The 23,168-nt window shown below is 38.7% G+C and overlaps 1 long non-coding RNA gene across 2 annotated transcripts in view; it reads left to right on the forward strand.

Annotated features, from left to right (window-relative positions):
- LOC306814547 overlaps positions 1-6,884 on the forward strand; it is a 74,927-nt gene extending 68,043 nt beyond the window's left edge. For both annotated transcript variants that reach the window (XR_013777192.1, XR_013777193.1), the window contains exon 5: positions 4,560-6,884. This is a non-coding gene — a long non-coding RNA (uncharacterized lncRNA). The remainder of the gene's footprint in view (positions 1-4,559) is intronic.
- The last annotated feature ends 16,284 nt before the right edge of the window (positions 6,885-23,168 follow it).

A 23,168-nucleotide genomic window follows, 5' to 3' on the forward strand; every position in this document is an offset into this window, starting at 1 on the left:
GTTCTCTGACTGAAGTGAAAATGGAGCAACTTCTGTTGCTTGAATCACAACAGCTGTGATCATTCTCAGCTAGGAAATAGAGAGGGGAGAGATAGTGAGAACACTCTTTTAAGTAAAATCTTGGCCCTGCTGGAGTAAAGAAGAAAAGTATTTATCTCAATAGACCCATGGTTTGGCCTTTCCTTAGTCAAAAGAAGTTAAGTCTTTGATTAGTCAGCACTCAAAATTCTATGTAAGATCAGGTAAAAAATTCTCTGTTCCAGTTTCACTCATAATGCAACCTTGTTTTTATACATTTTAGTTGTACAGAAACTAGTATTTTCTACTTTCTTAGCAAAAAAAAAAAAAGTATAGAGAATTTCTGAAAACCATAAAGTCAGTGACAAAGTGTGCTATACAAATACTGACTGTACAATAAGGAAACCTCACGAGAGAAAACAAAGCAAACACCCACCACCACAATTCCTATGCACTAAAAAGTGTAGGAGGGTGTTTTATGGGGCAAAATATGAAGTGTAGAGACTACATTCAGCTCAATGGCTGTGGCAACGATGTAGTGAGTTCTAACTGGTTTTGGAGACTGTAAGTTATTTTTAATATTTTCTTGATAATGAGATTTGCTTTTAGTCTGGGAGCCCTGTCTGTTGGCTTGCCTTCAACCAGTATCACGTCACGGTTCTGTTTTAGTGAAAATAACAAAATCTAGCATTTCAAATAATTTTCAAAAAATTTCTAGTAAAGAAGTAGATGTTTATTGATTTTTAAAAAAAAGAAATTGCACATGAATGGGACCTCTCTTAGAAAGTGAGATCTGGGAGTATTTGGGGGAAATGTAAAAACAGCACCTTAACTATTTATGGACAAGACAAATGCAAAATGACTGGACTGAAAAGAAATTGTCACATTGGCTCTAGGAATCCATTAGGAGTCAGAGGTTAACTAAGAAAAATATTGGCTTGCTAGCTAATGAGAAATACAGACGATGCTCAGTATCAGAGCATCTAATGTTTGCTTTGTTTCAGGCCAAAGGCCAAATCACTGTAACACTAATAGAAATTATATCAGAGAGCTGTTGGATAAATTAGATTATTTCAAATAATCTGGATTTTAAATCTAGTTTCTAGAAAACTTTGAAAGGCCTGTCCATAGTATTCATCACAGTTTCCAATAACATTTGCAAGTCTGCAGGAATCAATGAGGCTCCATAAATGGGAAATATTTTGCTTATTTTAAAATTATACAGAAAAAAAAGAATCATGGAATGTTTGGCTGGTCATCTTCACTTTCAAGGAAAAACCAAAACAAAACAAAAACAAACAAAAAAGGAAGAAAGAAAGAAAGAAAAAAAAAAAGAAAAGCTTCCTGGCAAATATTGTAGGCAACAGTTTTCAAGTGAACCCTGAAGAGATGAGAAGATAAGAAACAGCCAAGACAGACTCGCCTGTCAAATTTTCTTCTGTGATGGGTAAGAGATTGTTTAGATGAGGGAAAAGCAGAGGTGCTGTCTGTCTTAGCTTCAGTAATGATATTTGTTGACACTGCTTCCAGAGTTATGGTACAATGCAAAGTTATCTGCTACCTTCATTTTCAGCTTTGTAGTGCAATATACCAACAAAAAACTGGTTGTCAAAATACTGTGCCTGATCTAATAGATCCTAACATATATTATCTAGTCACAAATCTCAATGTGGTAAGTCCTAATACCAAAAAAAATATGAAAATATGGGATCAAAAAAGCTAACAATTACTAAGAAGAGGTATTGAGCCTTATGAAGGAGTCTGTCCTGTGACTGATGCTAAATGGTCAGCATGGAGGATGAAAGAAACTGAATTTCAAATTTATGATTAAGATCAACCTTGAGAGATGTGAGAGAATTCGATATGATCTTGCCAATTCAGAAAAATGGTATTAAAAAATCCCAATGCAGTGGAAAAGGGACTGACAATGGTTTTAGGGAACTATTAGGAACACAGGACATTGCACAGCAAATAGCAGACCACAAGCTCCATAGCAATCTAAAATTCCATGAGAAGGAAAGACCAAATTTGATATATTTAAGGAGTAATTCCACTTGCAGAAGATTCAAAGTAGTCTTTTAATTGTGATAAGGCCTCAGGAGGAATATGTTCTCAATCACATGTAGAAATACAGATGAAGTAAAAATCCAGAGGAGTTCTGCAGCGGTAAACTGGCATCTGAAAAAAATGACTTGGAAGTGACTTGGAAGAAGTGATTGAGAGATCCTGGGACTGTTTAACTTAGGTAAGAGAAGATATGTGAAAAATAGAATAACAATAATATGATATCTAGGCTGTTGCTAGGAAGATCAGAAGGAGAAGGAATGCTGCAAGGGATATTTGAGAAGGCATTAGGATACACCTTCTAGTACCAACTACTGTCAGTTGCCTGAAGCTGTGGTACTAGCATCATGGGAGAATTTAAGAACAATTCAGACAAATATCTTTCATGAATGACATAAACCAGAAATTGACTGAATGACTTCTTTCACTTTCCTTATTCTGAGTGTGCAAGCACTGTTAATGTGTATCCACTGCCTAAAATTTTGGCAATAGATCTTTGAATGGGACAGAATGAAAAATGGCTATATCTCTGTGTCACAGGAGAGATCAGACTGAAAAAACTTAGATCCTGGGCCTCAAGAAGCCAAAATACCAGGATTCCATGAGTAATCCCAAACAGATGGCACATGGCAGTCACTGCTGTTGGGCAGCCCTTGACATATGCCTAATAGACATAAAGGATACAAACTGAGGAGCTGCCATAACATTAGCTAGATAACCTATCACAGAAACTACCCAGTGGCTTGGTAAAATGTCACTCCTTCTGAGACAAAGATTGAAAAGTTTACATGCTTTAAATTTTTCCACTAGCTTTTCTACCAAGACTTAGAATTCTTTTGCATGGGAAGTCCATCAATAAAAGGTTCCCCAGCTGCAGCTAATACAAGCTTTGGTGTTTTCGAAATAGTCTGGACAGTTGCATACATATCAAAATTATTAGAATGGGCTGCTAACCTATGATTACTAGAGGGAGAGGATTTGTAAGAAATTAAGGAAGTGGCTAAGGATAAGATAAATGGATGTCAAATAAATGTTTTATTGTTCATTTTCTGCTAATTTCATTTTGAGTTCTCTGGTTTACTGCCCCTTTTGAATGTGTCAGAGTTATATCAAAATAAACACCCCTCCATAGAAAGGTGAGGCTGCAAGAGGTGCGTAGGCTGTTTTTATGATAAAAACTCCCTTACACATTCTAGGATTGTGAAAAAAAAAAACAACCAACTAACAATATTGAAGTGAATCATAAACCATGGTCCTCAAGAGACAGCCGAGATCAGATGCCAGGGATATAACTGGCATCCAGGTAGGGAAATCAAGGAAATTTTCTTTTTTTAAAGAACAGTGTAGTGACAAAGCTTTTTTTTTTGGTTTTTTTTTCCTTTTTTTTTTTTTTTTTTTTTTTTTTTTTAAGAGAAAGAATCAGAAAATCAGGAAATTTTTGTTGGGGAAAGCAAGTAACCAAAGGCAGTGACTGCAGCAGTTTGAAGGAGGTGACAATACATAAAAAAAATTTAGGTCACTTAGATTAAAGCTGTTAATGGCACTTAAATTCTCCCATCAAATTTAACGGTTTGAAACCTCACTAAATCTGGTAAATCACCAAGTTATACACTTGAACATGCCTAAGACACATATTTTACATTAGTAAGCAGAAGTGTCTGTGACTACACACATTTTAGCAATGGAGTGGAAATCATTGCAATGTTTTGCATTTGTATTCTGCATCAACAGGAACAGAAAATTTACAGCCTGTGCATGTCTTCCTGTTTTCTGTTTTCATGTTGGAAAGAAGTCAAGGGCATCACTTTGCAGGGCTCACTGGAAGTCAATAAGAGCAGGAGCAAACCTCCAAGTCTTAGAACACCAGACACAGTTACATCACAAACTAAATGCACCACTTGGATTATCTGCTGTTTAAAATAGAGCTCTTTAGTATGCTATCTATATGAATAAAAGCATAAACATTTCAGCTATCAACTCATCAAAACCACTTGAGCAAGCATAAAATATCTTCTTGGCACCAGGTAGACACTCAGTCCTCTTAACACGATTGTCTCTTTCGAGCTTACTCTTCAGCCACATGCTAATGGGTTCATCTTAAGATAGCAAAGCCATACATGCTTTTAATATCAGACTTCCTTGCATTGCCAAGAACTACAGATTTTTTGCTGACAAGACATTTTTACAACTATATGAATGATACATCTTTGTTTAGGGGAGAAAAATGAGGTGCATAAGAATTCTGAACCACAAATGATGCCATGTGAGTCTAAACCAAGTGCAAGCATTACAGACCACTTCACAAATGCAAATGAAGTAAAGTGAAGAAGAAAATGAAAGTGCAGAAGAAAATGAAAGTGCAGCTCACCCATAAAAGTGCTTTATTTGTGGGTTTTTTTCTCTAAATAGACTTTCTTTTTTGCAATTTGATTTACATTTCCATGTTTATTTTCTTATATTTATTTTTTATTTTCCAGGTTTTCTATTGAGCAGAAGTATCTGAAGCAAACCAACTCTTTTGATTAGTATTATTTTTAAAATTTCTACCTATGTCCTTGGGTTTCAAAGTACTAGGCATGGCCTCTAAAACCACAGGTCAAACCCTCCCTGAGGCTGGTCACAGAGTTTACCAAGCACAGACTGAAGTTCTCACATGACAAATACTGCTGGTGACTGAGTGCATCATGAAGTGGAGAACAAGACTCCTGCTACAAGAGATCTGTGATGACAGGCTTACAAGGAAACAAGGATGTCTTCTCTTTTCATCCCTAAGACAAATCAGCATGGGTTTCCTCTGTTCTGGCCATCCACCAGAAAGTCTTCACCCATTACTCTTCCCAGTTCCCTTCACAGGCAAACACATATGATTTTCAGTCCACTCAAACATTGACATCACCCCTTCAACTGCACTCGTATATACACACATCCTCTTCCCCTTCAATAGAAAGCAGAAAAATTAGAGGCAACTGGGAAAGCAAATTTCTCCCTAAATCTTTGTTGCTGAAGACAGCAAAAGAGCTTAATGAGTGCCTTGGCCGAGAGCCCCATGCTGGCTTGAGCCGGCTGCTCCTGCGACGACAGCATCAGCACGGTTTTATTCTCAGCTCAGTCAGCACCTCCCCAGCAAAGGACTTCAATCGCACCAGATGCTGCATTCACACAGCAAGGGACCACTGTCTTCCTCTCTGTTCCTACGGGTGACATACCAGAGAAGATCAGGGAGAAACACAAGAGAAATCCATGCCTGTCCTAGACTGCTGTGGTCAGATAATTCCTTTTGGATTTGTATCAAATTCCATTTAATGTCATCCATTTCTGTGGTCTCTTTTATCCCCCCTGCCACCAAGGTCCTCTCAGCTGTCCTACTGACAAGTCGGCCTTTTTCTGATGTCCCCAAACGCCTGTATGGACACAGTATCAGATAAGCACTGGGATGAGTGACTGGGTTAACTGATAAAGTTGCTAATTAAAGCTCTGTTTTCAGCACTGATGAAAGATTAACTGGGCCAAAATTTAGAGCACAGGGGAAGTTTTACTTTTAACAATATACACTGTTTGGTAAATAAAAGGCTCGAACAATTTCAAAGAAAGTTGTGCCAAGAACTTTGCAAAAACATTTTCTTCCTCAGAGAATTACACAAATGGTGCAATTCACTTTAAAGCTTTGTAGGTTTAGCTTTGCAAGTCTCTTGTAAACACTGAGGCTATTTCACTAAAAACACTATGGATTGAAAGCACAATAATTTTATAATCTTAACCATTCATTCCCAATTACATATTCCTAACATTTCAAATTGGCCAAAAATCAAAATTACTGGAAAATTGGAAGTGGATTTAAAAATAAATTCTGTCTTCTCTAGTGTAAGGGTAGATATCCAGTTGTTGGCAAGACTGTACAAGTAAGATAATGAAATCATATTAGAATGGGAGTGACTACACAAATGCTTAAATTATGAAGAGCACCCAGTATAAACTGCATGGGTCTAAGGATGAGATGATTGAGCCTGAACTGAGTCCCTGTGCAGTCTATAGAAAGACTGCTGCTTTTCTTTCTGGCACTGTCATATTCACCAAACAGTTCATTATTACTGGTTGTATAAAATACTCTGGAAAGTCTAACTAGCATAAGCAGATATACTCCTGAGGTTTAAAAATGTTCTTCGATGACCCAAGTGTGTGCACACCTGTTTTGTTACTTGTTCCTAATATCCTCAGATGAAAAAACATGTAGGTAAATTGTGAAACAGTGTGATGAGCTGAAGTGAACTGTGATGAGCTGAACTGTCTGAAATAAACCACAGTTTTCTAAGCATGATTTTGATTTACATGCTGCAACAGTGATTATTTACTGTGAGGATAATAGAACAGATGGTGAACATTTAGCTGACCAATATTTACTGGTTGCACATGCAGTACATCACGACTTCTATAAGCATTGAGGTAATGACTCTGAATCGCAGCATGTTTTCTTCCTTTTAGGTGGGAACTGTTAATAAATAGAATGGAAAATGAAAGACAGTTACCACTTAAGGATTACACTTGTGTCTTCACTACCTTGCATTTGATTTATTCAGTTTTCATAACATAAAACTGGGTGGTCGGGTCACAATGACAGTACTCTTTGTAGTCTATACTAAGTTTAATTAAAAAATGGGTGATGCAAAAAAGTCTGACAGCATGTTCTGATCTGATCCCAGATTATAAGGACCTGAGAGAGGTGTCCAAAATGGCCCTATCTTTATTGATAAATTCTAAAGGTGCTTTGTTTTGGACTACTCATTTAAAGGCAAGCTTTAATTTCCTGAGACTGTGCTCTGTTGGCATTATCACCAGAGAATACTGAAACCAAGGTCATAATACCCAGGGTTGTTTTAAATGTCACAGTCATCACCGATGGTGTTATTGTTGATTTCTAACTACATTTTGAAACAGGTGAACTCATCCCTTCCAGTTTCCCTACAGCAACTGAGCTCTTTGTGTTGTATTTTCAAGAACCATTGAGTGATGTTTATATTGCAGCCATGGTCTGTCTGTGATGAGACGATTCTGGAGAAAAGTTTAATGCCCCATATGTGTTTCTGGGTAAAGTGTCTGGCTTATCTTAATGATCTAAAGCTGCTTTGCAACATAGACGTCAAGTAATTGCTTAGGGATGTGGAAATGAAAGGTCCATGGAGAATTTTGTTTCCAGTTTTTACATATACTATATAACATAATAATTTTATGTCAGAAAAAGGAAAACAAATCAATAAAGAAGAAAAAAATATTTGTAGGTGTGGAGACAATAGGTATTAAGGCTCTTTAGAATCTCAAATTCAAAAAGTAAAACCCTAAAATAAGTACTACTGCACAGGATATTGCAGTACAATGAAAGAATGATGAAAAATGAACAGTATGCAGAAAGGAAACTTCCCAACACCTGGGAGGAGTGCCTTCAATCACAGATCTACAAAGAATGGACAACTCATTGGCTCACTTCCACACACAGATAAAGACAGCAAAGAGAGGGACTTGAAAATGGTAGACAATAAGCATACAAAATTCATACATCATTTCTGTTGAGCGAGAGATTCAAAACTTGAAGAATTCAAATCTGTAGTTTCCCTTTTCTTCACACTTTTTGATCCTGTAATTCTGCAGAGCATTTTCAGGGTCGTAAATAACACAGACATAGACGAAGGATTATTCTAGCAAACCTGTCTGATATATTATTACAGATGTCTGCTCTCAAGTAATTGGCTTATACCAGGGTGTGGTGTGACTGCCCTTCAGGTAAAAAGTATATGTGGGATTTTACTTGAGATTTGCACTTCAGCACTAACCCAGCTGAAGCTTCTGTGGATGGGGTAGGAGTAGAAGCAAACACTGTATGCACTAATACTGGTAGATGAGCCCTGGGGCTGAAAAATAGGATGAGGCAAAGCACTATAACTTTGAAGTCTTGCTTACACAAAGGCTTGTGGATTACTTTGCATCAACAACTGGTCTTCCTCCTAACTGTGATACTTATCATGCAGGAGTTGTATACTATCAGCTTTTGCAATACCATTTCACACTCCACCTTTTTCACTCTAGCCAGCAGCATTTGCCTGCATCCACCTCTACATTATAGCTTGGGCCAAGGCATAAACATGATTTCTGCCAATACTATGGACTATACAGTACATCACAAATGAACAAACTATTGTCAACACTAGCAACTATCACTATATTTATGGTGACAACTGTGTATATCAAATGGCAAATAAAATAATTTGCTATTTATATAAATCAGCTTATTTTCTTTTCCTTGAAAAATGAATTTCTCTGAATATCCAATCAATTTCTTACAAATGGGGTGGTTTTGGAAGTGAGGAGGTTATTTAAAAAATAAAAAAAAACAGAAGAAAACACTTAATTCTCCACTTTTCCTCAAAACTCTACTCAAAGCAGTGAATAAAAGCTAGCTTTCACTGCCTTCTCAAGAATTTTTCATGCTTTCTGACTCCACCAGGTAAGTTTCACAGATACCTTCCTGGATAAGATGATACATATTTCATCTCCTGCCCTTGACATTGTGTTGCCATGGTTTGATGTTATCACTTATGCAATGCTCTGATCTTCTATTGGCTTGATTAGAAGTGCACAGTTCATCTCAGACTGAACCAATAATCTTATAAGAGATTCTATAAGACCAAATGCCAAGCCAGCTGACTATATTTTCCAATGAAGTAATTCAGTTATGCTGTCTAGTAAGCAATTTGGTACAACACAATATATCACAGAACAAAATCTTTTATGGTGTACCTCACAAGCAGCCTGTGATCCCCTACTACCTACACACCCCTCGCAACAAAGACAAAAAGAGTTCAGCTTCTCTGCTGCCTTCAGCAGGGTTCATAACCGATGAAAATGGTAAAATGCGCTCCTGGATCTAATAACCCTTCAAACAGAGAGATGCCTTGTTGTGACAGACTGGCTTTTACCAGTACCTGCAGGGAACACATGAGCCACTTTCCCTCTAGCAAGAAGTAAACAGCCAGCCTTCATGCTTGGCCTCCAAAGAAAGGTTCTTTGCAGTCTTGTTTGTACTGACAGCTGCTATTTACATACCTTTGAGAGCAGCAATGAGCCTCACTCTCCATATAGTTAATAGGCCTGCAAGAGTCCTAAATCAGGGAATAATATTTCTTGCAAATAAGCCTAGAGTATTTAAAATAATCCTAAATAAGACAGCATGATTATTTCTCAATATAGCAGGAGAATGGATTGACTGGAAACTTGGATTTCAGTTCATCCAGATGTATGCAACAGAATCACTTTTGTTTTCTTGCAGCTGTTAAAAAGTTATCCATCTTAGTTTCCACCATGGAAAATTACCAAACTCAGGGCTAGTCATGAATGGCACTAGAGTCAATTTAGTAAGACAAAAATATGTCTGAGACAAAACTGATTTGGAGACAGAAATGATTTACAATGCTCTTTCCCCAGTTTCAGCTCTTCTTTCCACTACAGTCCCTTTAAGCTCAAATATCTGTAATCTGGCATGAAGCTAAAAGAGGCCTCCATGGCCTCTTTGAAAAGACAGGAGAAAGAAGAACTATTCATGTATTATAATAGAAGAATTTGAATAGGTCTTCAAATATGAAACAAGTACTTACATATTTTCTTTTTTGACCACACATGACCAACATCACTGGAGCTTTTTCCTAACTGAGCAGAAAAAAATGCAGTCTGTCCTGTATGCTCAAACAATTCCCAGTCCCTTCTAACAGACAACAAACCCCATCAAAGCCAAAAGATAGAGGATAGCAAAACAATATTGGGTAATTTTTTTTTTCCCACTGAAATCACATATTTTACCAAATATTCTTCCGTGAAAGCATAGCAGTATTTAAAAAGTAAAATAATGCTATATGGAAAAGATGTTCACCTGTCATCTTCTCCATCACCTTTTTCTGCACTAATCTATTCTAGATTTCCAGCCTTAGTCCATTCATCTCAATTTAGGAAAGTTTAATCATCTTTTTGCCAATCCTGCAGTAGAGTTCTAAAATACCACAGCAAAACAGCATGCTTGGATCATCACAGTACATTATTCCCATGGTGGCATTTACAAGTGAAAACTGAAATAACATTTTAAGTGCTTTTTCCTCCTTTTTTTCTTTGATGCAAACGTTTTGCTTGGAAACACTGCCAGAATCAGCATTGGGTGGAGTCCTCCACTGAGCAGACACCAGATCATGGGAGAGGTAACAAAAGAATTCAGTCCCATGATAAATTAAATCCTGGGCCTCTCTTCTCAAAGAGTCAGCAAGGATCTCAGCTAAAGCCAAAGATAGTAGTAGTTTTTCTCTGTGATGCAATTCCATCTTCATGACGATCTGGACCAAGACAATCTAACAGGCTTTAAGTCAGCTACAAATTGAACACTTTGAAAGAAAAGAAGTTGAACTGAGATGAAAAAGAAAGAATTACAGAACATAAAAGAAAAAGCCTGATCTCTGAAGTACATGAGAGCTCATCAGCTTCTCCAATGACTCAAAAAGGATCTGAAGAGCAAAGTGGGTTAGAAATTGACAAGCACAATTTGTAAATAAATTAGGAAGTTGCTAATATGTAAGTGCCACTAAAACAGGTGGGTTGTGGGGGAAAAACCTTATGCTGCAGCAGTGTGTCATACTTGCACTGAAATGACCATGTTCTTACTTCTTCAATATACAGACTGAAAATGTGCTTCTGCACTGGAGTTCATCCATATTATCCTAGGAATGGCTCCTCCTTTAAGAAATGTCAGTCTGACATATCATTTACTCATATCCTTGCTTGTTTAAGAAAGCAGTCAAGACCCATTGGTCTCTGATAATCTTTTTTTTACTGGAAAAGTGAGTTTTCTACCAGTAAGTCATTGCTTTGACAAACTATGTAGAGAAGCCTGTGGAGGGTGGAGAATATGCAAACTACGCAACTCCCAGTTAAAGAATGTGAGCAAAAGAACGACAGAGACCATGATAAAAGTTGATCCTGTGAGTAAACAGGGCAAACCACTACCACATGCATGATGAAAAGTCAGAAAAGATGTTGTCCAAAACATGACTCTTGGGAGAGATGAGATCACACTAAGCGGGGGAGGAGGGTATATACAGGATGTTGTTTTGTAACTGTCTTGTGTATTCCAGAGTAAAAGTGATTGTGGCTTGGCTAAACTCAAGTGTCTCGCCTACCCGCTGTTTTATCCTCAAAGACTAGAAACAAGAGCTCCACCACCAGGTAGGCTGTCTGGAAATGCATCCAAGCAACATGGTGCTGGGAATGCATCTTGGCAGCCAAGTCTGTGGCAGACCCAACCTCCATATTGAAATGGAACTGATTGCCCAAGAGTTGTAACACTGCCTCATAGCCCTGAGGGAGAGAACTAGAGTGACTGACACCCAAAACTCAGAAGCTCAATCAAACTGATTTGGCCATAAAACATCCAGTAAGGAAAGGACTTCACTGCAACATCCTGCTTCCAAGATAGTTCTGCAGTCAAAGAGAGTTAACTGTTCTTTCCCAAAGAACTGACAGGCTAACAAATATATCACTCTTAGAGTCAGGAGAGTTTGTTATACAATATTTCAATATTCAATATTTTCAATATTTCTCCATAATTTGCTATATTCTTTATTTGTGCTAAACTGCTTTTGGGGACAGAGCTTTAGAAGTAATTTTAGTATTTTTAGCTTTTCTGGCAGTAAAATAATCCAAGCTGCTCTTAGAGGTCCTTCTCCTTCCTTTACTGACTTCTTATCTCTCATGTACTATCCACTCTCCTGGAAATTCTATTATCTTAATCTCAGGGTATTAATTTCATTTGCCAGTATTGCTTTTCTTATCTTTTACACTCTTAACTTCACTATATAATAGTTAACATTTCTCCTCTCATGTAATGTTTGATTCCATGGCTGTATCTCCTTCTTGCTTTGCATTACTTTTCCTAGTTCTCTGTTTTATAAGGGCTTCTAGTCTGTTTGATTTTGCAGAGTCAGCTTCCTTAAAGGACTCAGCCTTTGTTTCCATTACTGTCAATGATAACCTCTGGCATTCTGTTCAGAGTATGAGCATTGATATTAATTATTCTTTCTTTCCATATCTCTGTTTATCCCTTCAAATATTTTGGTCCATCTTGTCAACTGTTCTGTCATGCTACTAAACTTTGCTCTTGAGCACTGTAGTAGTTTTGTTTCTCTACTTTTTCAGTTTAACTGTTGGCTTAATAATAAGACTAGTTAAGTTCTGAAAACTAGCACTCTTGTACTCATTTTTATTAATATTTTGTCATAGTTTAGTCATGGTACTCTCCCATTTAGTGTCCCCACTGAAACCACACTAAAACATGCAGCGCTGGTAACTCCTTCCTCCCCCTCTCCCTTCCTTGAGGCAGGCTCGACAGGAGAATTGGAGGCACCAAAAGTAAAGATCACAAGTTGAGATAAGAACAATACACTGGAAACAGCAGGAGAATAAGAAAGTGAATGGTAACAGTAACAATAACAAAAGAGCACAAGAGATTGCAATGGCAATTGATTCTCATGGAAATGCTCACCACTATACTATGAGAACACATACCCTCTATACTGACTTGGAAGGGACCCCCTCCACCATTCCCAGAAAATGAGGCGAGGTGCTCTCTAACAACCTTTGGATCCTGGCCATGCCCCCTTCTGGTTACTGCAAATATTAACCCTGTCCTGGCCAGAACCAGGGTGTGGTTCTAGATGGCAGTGTTACACATGGTTTTTACTTCAGTTGGAACCACAGTACAAAATTGAAAGAATGATCAGTTGAAACAAATTTCAAATCTCTTGTTTTATACTCAAATCCATTACCTTGCCTTGTATGGAAGAAATAACCCTCTGAAGCCTCTCTTTTCTCTAATTTTCTAGGTTTTCTTATTTCAATACATTCTCTGATATTGTAATGCATTAAAAGCAGTTAGGCTTTGTAACTAGGTTTTAGAAGTCTGCAAACTTAGACAACTACACAGCAGGATTTTTTATTTCTGCCTTTCTGTTTCTTATCCTCCAAGTCTCCTATAAAGCAATGTACACTACTAAAGTGCATTTTCCTCATGAAAACTATTCCATTTTCCTCGTGAAAACTATTCCATTTTCCTCCATTACTTTTCATCTGCATAGACTTGTATTTATTTGTGTCTGCATGCCATTTTTGTTTCTCTGTTTACTATTGATGCAATTTTGGTAATTACCCTACAGGAAAAAGTTGTTTTACTATTTTGGTTTACAAAATGCCATGAAGAACCTTCTCAAACAAAGGAGTTTGGGGCAGAAAATGCAGAAACTTTTTTCATAAATTACTACATAAATTTGTTACTATTGAAAAAATTATTCCAAATTACAATATACTTTCAGCTACAACTGCTCTACAATTAATTACTGAGGATAATCAGAGCTCTGAGAAAGTTATTTGTTTTCTTATAAACCATGCACAAAACAACTTTTAATGCAGTCATACAGTGCCTATCAATGGTTAAAAGGATCTAAGTCCATTAGGGTGACCCATTCTTTAGGTTCCCAGGAAGGTTTCAGAGGCCCTGCACAGAATATGTGTGAGTCCCACTACACTACCAGCACTGACCTAGGGACCAAAGACAGCATAAGGATGGAACAAAAGTGTCTGGTGTCCTATGTTCAGCTCTCACAGCTCCACACAGATTGGAAATTTAATGTCACTTGGCTGAGGCATCAAGTTCAATGAGGGAGCAGGGGCATCAAGCAAAGCAAGCTGTTTGTTATCCATCTGACTTCCCAAGAGCGCAAAGAATGGGGCCAAATGTTTTGCTAGCAAGACAGATCCGAAGGCAAATCATCAAGACATACAGAGTGCATGTAAGGACAGTCTGCCTTGAAGAACAGAGTATCTTACACATCATTAGGACCACATCATGCATGTAATCACCTAAAGAGGTGGATGAAATAGCACAATGGGTTCACACAAATATTAACTAATCCATATGCATTTCTTTTTTTGGCTGTGTCTGGACTCATTGCAACCAGAATCCAAAACATCCAACATAAAATACATGTAAAAACCATAACAATTTATCTGCTGATCTGACCTGGTTAGCTGAAGGCAATTTTATGGTGTCATAACCATAATTTAGATTTATAACAGAATATATTTAGTAGACTGTTCTTTTGGGGACAGTTATAATAGACAGCCAAGATCAAATTTTGATAAGATTTTATGGCCAAAGCAGCGTGTAAAAAAATACAGGCTGCAACCTCAGAGTCATGCAGTAGTAGACCAAGGTGAAGATTTTCCAGACATCCAAGTCAAAGAAGAATGCAACTCCCTTGCTCAGTTAGCAGATGAACCCAAACTGGAGGAAGGGCTGAGGAGGAGCAGTGCATTTTCCCATAACAGAAAACAGCTTCCAAACCCACTATCAGCTTTGAGCTTGATTTTCAGTTCCCACCAAAGTCAGAGGGGAGAGTAGTGCCTCTATGTGGAGACTTTCAGTCCTTTTCACACTTTGGTAGTGAAGGAGAGAGAAGGGTAGCATAGAATCAAGTGGATTCCTATGTATTGTCTTTTCTCACAAGATGCACAAATAAACTTTCATTATTGGAGTGCCCCTATATGCCTAATCCATAGAAACTCATTTTTTGTTAATGTGAGGGAAAGAGTACGGGGGGTCTGAGTGAAAAAAGAGCAGGGGGCATACTTAACTGGAAGGTCACTCACCACAGGCCTCCAAACAAGAGACTGGCATTGCTGGAGATTAATCAGCATAACACCTCAGAGCCCTTTTCCACAAAGTGATATATACTTGAATTAAAGTAGTTAACTTTTTGACACAAGAGAGGATATATGAAAATGAGAAAAATTGAATTGTATTGCTAGAAGAGCTATACAATTTTGGTTTTACTTGTCAATGGGAAGGAAGTTTTTGTCTGTGGAACTGGCAAGACCATCTTGCCTATAAACGCAAGATTAAAATTTTTACATTCTCTTTTGTGAAAGAAAAATATGTACCAAGAATTTAGCTCAGAGATATTAAAGAGAGATTGTTTTCCATTAGGACTTGAAATCACACTATCACTACAAATTTATTAGATTTGGAAGTGTCATAAAGAAAGATTCCAAATATTTATTATGATGGCCTTAGTAATGTTCATTACCATCTGTTGTAAATAGCTACAAAGAGAGATTTTTTAGCTAGCTGGATGCATGGAACATCAGTGGCTTTCAGTCAAAGAGGTCAGTCAAAAGCATTGCTTTGCATTAACATGGCTCATGGCTACCCTGATTCCTGTCCCAGATGCCCAGAGTTCCAGTGCTGCTGTGGCAGCTATCAGTAAGAGCATCGGTACAGCATCACAGCAACCCTTGTTTTCACCATCGGTTTGCAATTCCTGAAGACTTTTCATCCTTCACTGGAAAAATTCCCTAGCAAGAAGTGAAGCCAGTTGTTCTTCTGCTTACTAGTCACATCATCACATAAAGCAGGAGAGAGAGTCATATTTGGTAGAAAATTATTTCCAGAGATATGACCAGTAAAGGGACTGAAGACAGGGGCCTGCGGTTCTTACTGACATTGTATCTTTGCTAATCTGCATTTACCTCCGATTGACATTAACAGATTTTCACCTACAAGAGTGTTATTTGATCATCCTACATGGCCTTTTTAGGTTACATGAGCTGCTGTAGTTTTCTGTCCCTTGCTTGATAAAAAGACAGTTTGCAAAGAAAATCTCTTTTTGGTCCTTACAACATATTGTGCATTTTTCTCTTTCATCTCTGGACTGAAATTTCTAAAGAAATTAAATGAGCAGGGCAAAGCAAATCAGCAGAGCATAATGTGACCATTGGCATATAACAGTAATGTGTGCGTAGATGAACTTGTCACTCAGAAATTAGACCAGACATGATTCTTTCATCAAAGGGTTCAAAGTCAAGCCTGAATACTCAACTGACTTTCCCAAGATGGGATTCTTCTACTCTCAAAACAACCATGTCATTTCTGTCTGTGCTGGAGAACACTCTCATAAAATGCCACATCAAGTATCATTAGTTTGCATTACTGAATCCAACTGCTCCAGTATCAAATCCTGTGGTAAGTTCCAGTGTGGCTGACTTCCTGCCTTGCAATTTGCTGACAGAGAACATTAAGGCATCTTTTCCATATGTATTAGGACAGCTGTAAGTTCATTTACAGTTCCAGTGAACTGTCATCCAGAGCAGCCTAAAGGCTTACAGCATTTGCTGGAGAACTGTATTCCTGAATCAAGCATCGGGTTACTGTACTGGCACATTGCTTAACATTTTGGATAATCTTTCATCTAAATTTAACATTTATTCTACTATTATATTTATTTATTTATTATCTATTTTATTATTTTTATTATTATTATTTTATTATTATCTATTTATTTATTCTACTTACTTCACAAGAATTTTGTAAAGCTGAATTAATATTTGTAAGTCTTCTGGCTTAGATAACAGTTCCTGATAAAATGCAAAGTATTATCACACATATTAAAACTGTTCTGCAAATTTATAACCATATCTAAAACGTGCTGGAATATGTTAGGGCACTTTTGTTATCTTGTCAAGAGAAGCTAGATTGCTTGCTCAACTACCCGTGTGATGAACATTTCATATGTCATAAAGATAGATGCCATATTTTAAAATATGGAATTTTTTATTTTTCAGTTCACAGTTTTTTAATTTAAAGCAAGGCAATGATTTTCACTCTTATTTGTAAAGTTCAAAAGATGTTCTTCTCCAGCTTAGTGAAATTTCAGCCTTCTTAGATGCTGCTTTTTACTTCTGTGTTTGAAGTCTTGCACAAAGTCAAAATATGAGGCTTGGCATGGAGGAAAAAATGTAGTGGGCTTTAGCTCTTCATGTTGGTCAGATGCTGTCTTGGGCATAGTGACGATGAAATTACATATTTTGATTCTTACCAAAGTAAGAAAGATGATCAACAAAACTTCTATCTTCCAGAGGGCAGCCTTGGTCTGTTCAGGACACTGCCTTGGAGAATGCCCTGGTAAACAGTCCATAGAAACAAAGGAAGACTGAAAATACTTTAAGAAGGAAATCTTAAAAGAACATGGAAGCAGGCATAACTATACACTGAAAGACAACCTGGTGAGGAAGAGTGGCCTGCCTGAACAGGGAGCTTTTGCTGGAACTCAGAGAAAAAAATAAGGGTTATAACCTTTGGAAGATGGGACAGGTGACTCAGGAAGTGTACAAAAATGTCAGGCCATGCAGAGAGAAAAATTAAAAAGGCTAAAACTCCATCTGCCACTGCTGTGAAAGGTAACAAGAAGGTTTTTTTATAAATACATTGACAACAAAAAGATGGCCAAGGAAAAATCCCATCCTTTATTGGACATGCAGAAGGACACTGTCAGAAAGGGGAGGAAAAGGTTGAGATACTTGATGCCTTTTTTGCCTTAATCTTTAACAGAAAGACTGGTGATCATCAGGGCAACAGGCCTCCTGAGCTGCTTGACAGGAATGGGGAGCAGAATGAATTACCCATAAACTAGGAGGGAGTAGTCAGTAACCTGCTGCATCACTGAAACACCCACAGCTCCAATGGGCAGGACAGGATTTGCCTGAGGTTACTGAGGGAGCTGGCAGAACAGTTTCCTAAGCCACTCAACATCCTTTACCATGAGTCTTGGCTAACCAGGCAGGTCCCAGTTGACTGGAGGTTGGCTATTGTGATGCCAATCTGAAAGAAAGGACAGAAGGATCCAAGGATCTACAGGCTTTTTATCCTAACCTCATTGCCGGGGAAGGTTATAAAACTGATCATCTGAAGTGCCATAATGCTGCACATACAGAACAACCAGGGGATCAGGCCTCAGCACGAGTTTAGGAAGGGCAGGTCCTTCTTGGCCAACCTGATCTCTTTTGATGACCTGGTAAGCCCCCCCGGTGGGTGAGAGAAAGGCCGTGGATGTTCTCTACTTGGACTTAAGTTAAGCTATTGACACTGTTTCCCATGGCACTGTCCTGGAAAAGCCTGCAGCCCATGGCTTGGACAGCTGCACTCCTTACTAGGTTAAAATCTCAGGGGACGGCAGGGCCCAGAGAGAGGTGATAAATGGATATAAATCCAATTAGTCCCAATTGGTTTTCCCCAGGTCTCACTGTTGGACCAATGATCTGTGTAGACAAGGGGATTGAGTGCACCATCAGTCAGTTTGCAGGTGACACCAAGTTGTGTTGGAATGTTGATCTGCTGTTGGGCAGGAAGGCTCTGCAGAGGGATCTGCACAGGCTGGATCATGGCTGAGGCCAGTGGTGTGAGGTTCAACAAGGCCAGTGCTGGGTCCTGCCCTTGGGTCACAACAACCCCAGGCAGTGCCACAGGCTGGGGCAGAGAGGCTGGAAAGGACCTGGGGGTGCTGGTGGCAGCAACTGAACATGAGCCAGGGTGTGCCCAGGGGCCAAGAAGGCCAATGGCATCCTGGCTGGATCAGCAATCATGTTAATAGCAGAACTAAGGCATGGATTGTCTCCTTGTACTAGTGAGAAGAAAATACTAGTGTACAGAACAAGAAAGACATTCAGGTACTGGAGTGAAGGACTGGAACTGGGGAAGAATCTGGAGCACAAGTCCTGGGAGGAGCAGCTGAGGGAACTGGTGGTGTTTATCTTATAGAAAAGGAGGCTCAGGGGAGACCTTATCAGTCTCCACAACTGAATGAAAGGAGGTTATAGTCAGGTAAGGGTCAGCCTCTTCTCCAGTCAACCAGTGTCTAAACAAGAGGAAATTACCTCAACCTGTACCAAGGGAGATTCAGGTTGGACATCAGGACTAATTTCTTCAGAGAAAGGGTTGTCAGGTATTGGAATGGGCTGCCTCAGGGAAATGGTAGAGTCACCACCTCTAGAAATGTTCAAGCAAAAATTGGACATGACAATTAGTGCTGCCTATGATCATGTCTGTGAAGACATCAGGTTGTGTTCAGTCAAAGGCTGGCCATGATGATTTCAAATGTCTTTTCAAACATGCATGATTCTGTGGTTGTGAGACATTTATACAATGTTAGCTGTCATAGAGTACTTAACATTACAGACAGCTTTTATAAAATAAACTGTATCTCCCCTTCTGGAATTATTTCCTATTTCAAAGAGCAAGACTAATCGCTGAAGGTGCTTGCCTCCAGCATTGCCCAAATAGTCAGAGACTGAAAGAAGTAATGCAATGTAAATGATTCATTTTCAACCTGAAAAAATTCCATACCATAAAACAAAGAAACAGAAAAATTATGTAATGATCTCTCTTCACAGATCTCAAGGCTGATCATTTCTGTTATAAGTGATGGGAATATTCCTTTTCTTACTAAAGAAACCTAAACAACATCTGTCACACACATTCACCTCATAATCACAAATAAGATCATTAAAAAGATCATCTTAGCCTCCATGCAGGGTGGAGAAGCACCTAATGAAGTTAACTGATGGGAGTCAGAAGACTGAGCTCTTTTTTTTTTTTATTAAGGGCCAAATAAAGTTGTGAAATCTGGAAAAAAACTGCATTGCAAATTCCTAGCAGGAGCTCCATAAGATTCAATAGCAAGATTATCCAAAGGCATGTGAATAAACATCATCCAGTGTGTCCATCCAGTGTGGTAGGTGCAGTCTGTAACAATTTTGCTGCTCTATAGACACATTGCCATAATACAAATAAGTTCACCATTTGCACTTTGAGAAAGTATTTGAAAATCAGTTTACAAACACTGGGTAGCTATATATGCAACTACTACCGAGTACTGTTTGTGGCTTGACAATTTGTAGTATTTAATAATAATGTAAGAAAAATTTTAGTCATCCTTTTTGATTGGGGAAGAAGGTAAGGAAGAGGAAAGGAAAAAGTAAGAAGGTAAAAAGAAGGTAAGGTAACTCTACTTACAGCTGTAAGAATTTAAGGGCCCTAAGTAATCTAAACAAAACTGTATGGTTACTCTCATCTTCTGTTTCATAGTGTTAGCAACTCACAAGTTTATATCAAGAATATTACAGTACATCATCATTTTCTCAAAATCGTATCTCATGAAAAATCTTAGTTTATGTCTTACAAGAGGGGTGTTCAGCCCTTACCTTAAACACTCATCTTGTATGCCCAAGAAATTCATCCTTTCCACAGAATTTAAGCAGACAGAATCTTCCTCTAGAGGCCTCTAAAGATACTCCTCCATGGGAAAGATATCCTGAAAGACTGATGTGGTTAAAAAGAAGCCACAGGTTAAGTGACCTGGGCACAACAGGAAGTTTCTCATACTGAGGTTTAAAAAATGCCTAAATGTCCCTTATGTGTAAAAGTTCAAAGTCCAAGGGGAAAGCATGGGGCATTTTATGATGCATCAAGTCATGATTTTTAAGTTACTCTCATTATTTTTGAAGTCTGTTTATTTAACATCCAGAAGTACTGCATAAGCTCTTGAATAAATATTTCAGCTCTCAAGTATGGCCCATCACGTCTTTCTCTTTAAATGAAGACTGAGCAGTTCCTTTGCTTGATGACATTAATGGCAAGTGAGCAAAAGGCTGTCTAAGAGTAAAAAGGGCTGACCACAGGCTTCCATACACTCTCAAAGCCAGAAGGGAATTCAGTGTGTTTGGATGAGATGCAGTGTGTTTGGTGGCTGATGTTTATGGCATGTGCTGTGTTGAGAAACAAAATGTGAGTTAAACAGAGAGGAATTTTCTTCTGTAACTTCAGTGTTGATGATAGGGATTTCAGTGCTGCCATGTGGCTTACCAAAAGTTCTGCTCACTGTGAATACATGTAAACACAAGCATGACAAGCTTTACAGAAATCATAAGCAGGGATTTTATTTTCTCTTTTAAAAGTCAGTGAACTTACAGGTGCATCTCAAGCACTTCTGAGAGCGCCCCTGTCACTCCATTCCTCTCTAGTATCAACATCCATTTTGTGTGTTTTGCCTGCCTTGGTCACAATGCCCCATAGAACAAGGGCCTAGATTCTCCCCATTTTATAATGTTAAAAATGGACTGTCACAAGGCCATCTGGTATATTCTTTGAAAGGAATTTGGAACATATTGTTTACTGGATGTTAGCAGCTACTTGAAATTGAACTTTTTCTGTGTGTATACATTACCATCCTCCAATCCCACAGGAATTATACACAAATATCCAGTTCTAGTGATGGAAAACATGACAGGGTGCATTTGGCAAGGATTTTTCATTTAGAACTGATTTCTTTGCCAGGAGATTTCAAGGCTCGTGCAGCATTGTTCATATGGCACCTACCCTTCTGCAAACCATCAGTGTGGCTGAAAAAGCTTCCTGATTACATCACTTCTTCTCATTTTCATATCATTTAGTAAAAGTTTTCTCTAGTGAGAAAAAGGTAGGATAGTTTGCCTCAGCCCCATTACACTTTCTCACACAGTTTCCCCTGTCCCAGTTCAAATTGATTTATTTGAAGAACTCAGATGTAATAAGAGGAAAAATGGCCCAAAGCAGTGATTTTTGGCCTTTCCCATTTCTGGATCTTCAAAGTTTCTGCAGAAAAGATGGGAGACGTAAACATAAGCAAAGCAAAGCCTTGATTTCATTAACTGTCTTTCACAGACTCCTCATAGAAAAACACTGTCCTAAATCATTAATCACAGAGCTTAACTCATCCAACATTTTTCTCTATAAAGCCAGGAAGTTAGTCCCATGATTTGGCCCATACGGCTTTTGCAGGTAGTTATTAATAAAATCTTATCATGGAATAAAGGAAAAGACATCTTCTCTTCACAGATATTTGTCCATATGGCCTCATCCTCAGAAGCATCTCAGACTCTATAGGTTGTGAATGTATGCTACACATACATGTGGTCTACTCATTTTTAACAGTGGAGAATTAAAGAGCAAAGGAATACCTTTCCTTGTGTTTTCAGGGGCTTAATTCCAAAGTTATTAGAAGCACACCAGAAATTTTCACTTCACATTGGAGAAAAACTTCACAAGACATGATCTGAAGCAAGATGCTCATATAGAACTATAAATCATAGAATTCACTGAGTTGGAAGGAGCTTATCAAGATCATCCACTCCAACTTCTGGCCTGCACAGGACACCCCAAGTGTCACACCATATGCCTGAGAGAGTTGTCCAACTGCTTCTTAAATTCAAATGGGTTTGGTCTTGTGACACTTCCCCTGGGTAGCTTCTTCCAATCCTCTGGGTGAAAAACCTTTTCCTGACATCTAAGCTAAACCTCCTCTGACTCAGCTTTAGGCCATTTCCCCAGGTCCTGTCACTAGTCACAAGAGTGAAGAGATCAGTGTCTGTTCCTCTATTATCTCTCATGAAGATGTTGAAGACCACAATGATGTCATTCCCCCCTCCCATTCTCCTGTTCTCCAGGCTGAGCAGATTGAGTGACTTCAGCCATTCCTCATCCAGCTCCACCTCCAGACACTTCACCAACCTCATGGCCCTCCTCTGGACACTTTCTGATAACTTTATAGGTTTTTTATATTGTGGCACCTAAAGCTGCCCCAGCACTCAAAGTGAGGCCACCTCAGAGCAAAGCAGAGCAGGACAATCCTCTCCCTTGCCTGGCTGGTGATGCTGTCCCTGATGCCCTCAGGACAGGGTTTGCCTTCCTGGCTGCCAGGCACTGCTGGCTCATGTTCAACTTGCCATCAACCAGGACCCCCAGGCTCCTTTCTCCACTGCTCTCCAGCATGCTATTACCAGTCTACATACACAATCAGGATTGCCCCATCCCAGGTGCAGAATGAGGCACTTTCCTTTGATGAACTTCTTATGATTAGTGATTGCCTAGTCTTGTAATTTGCTGAGGTCTCTTTGCAGGGCCTCCCTGCCTTTAAGAGGGTCAACAGTTCCTCAGAATTTAGTGTTGTCAGCAAACTTACTCAGTATTCCTTTGAGTCCTGCATCCAAGTTATTTATGAAGATATTGAGGAGCACAGGGATAGAGCCCTGTGGAGCCCCACCAGAGACAGGTCACCAATCTGACGTCACCTCAGTCACTGTGATTGATCCATGAGCCATTTTCTTACCCATCACATTATGTGTTTGTCCAGTTGTGACAT

Source organism: Erithacus rubecula, assembly GCF_903797595.1.
Source record: "Erithacus rubecula genome assembly, chromosome: Z".
NCBI classification, from domain to species: Eukaryota; Metazoa; Chordata; class Aves; order Passeriformes; family Muscicapidae; genus Erithacus; species Erithacus rubecula.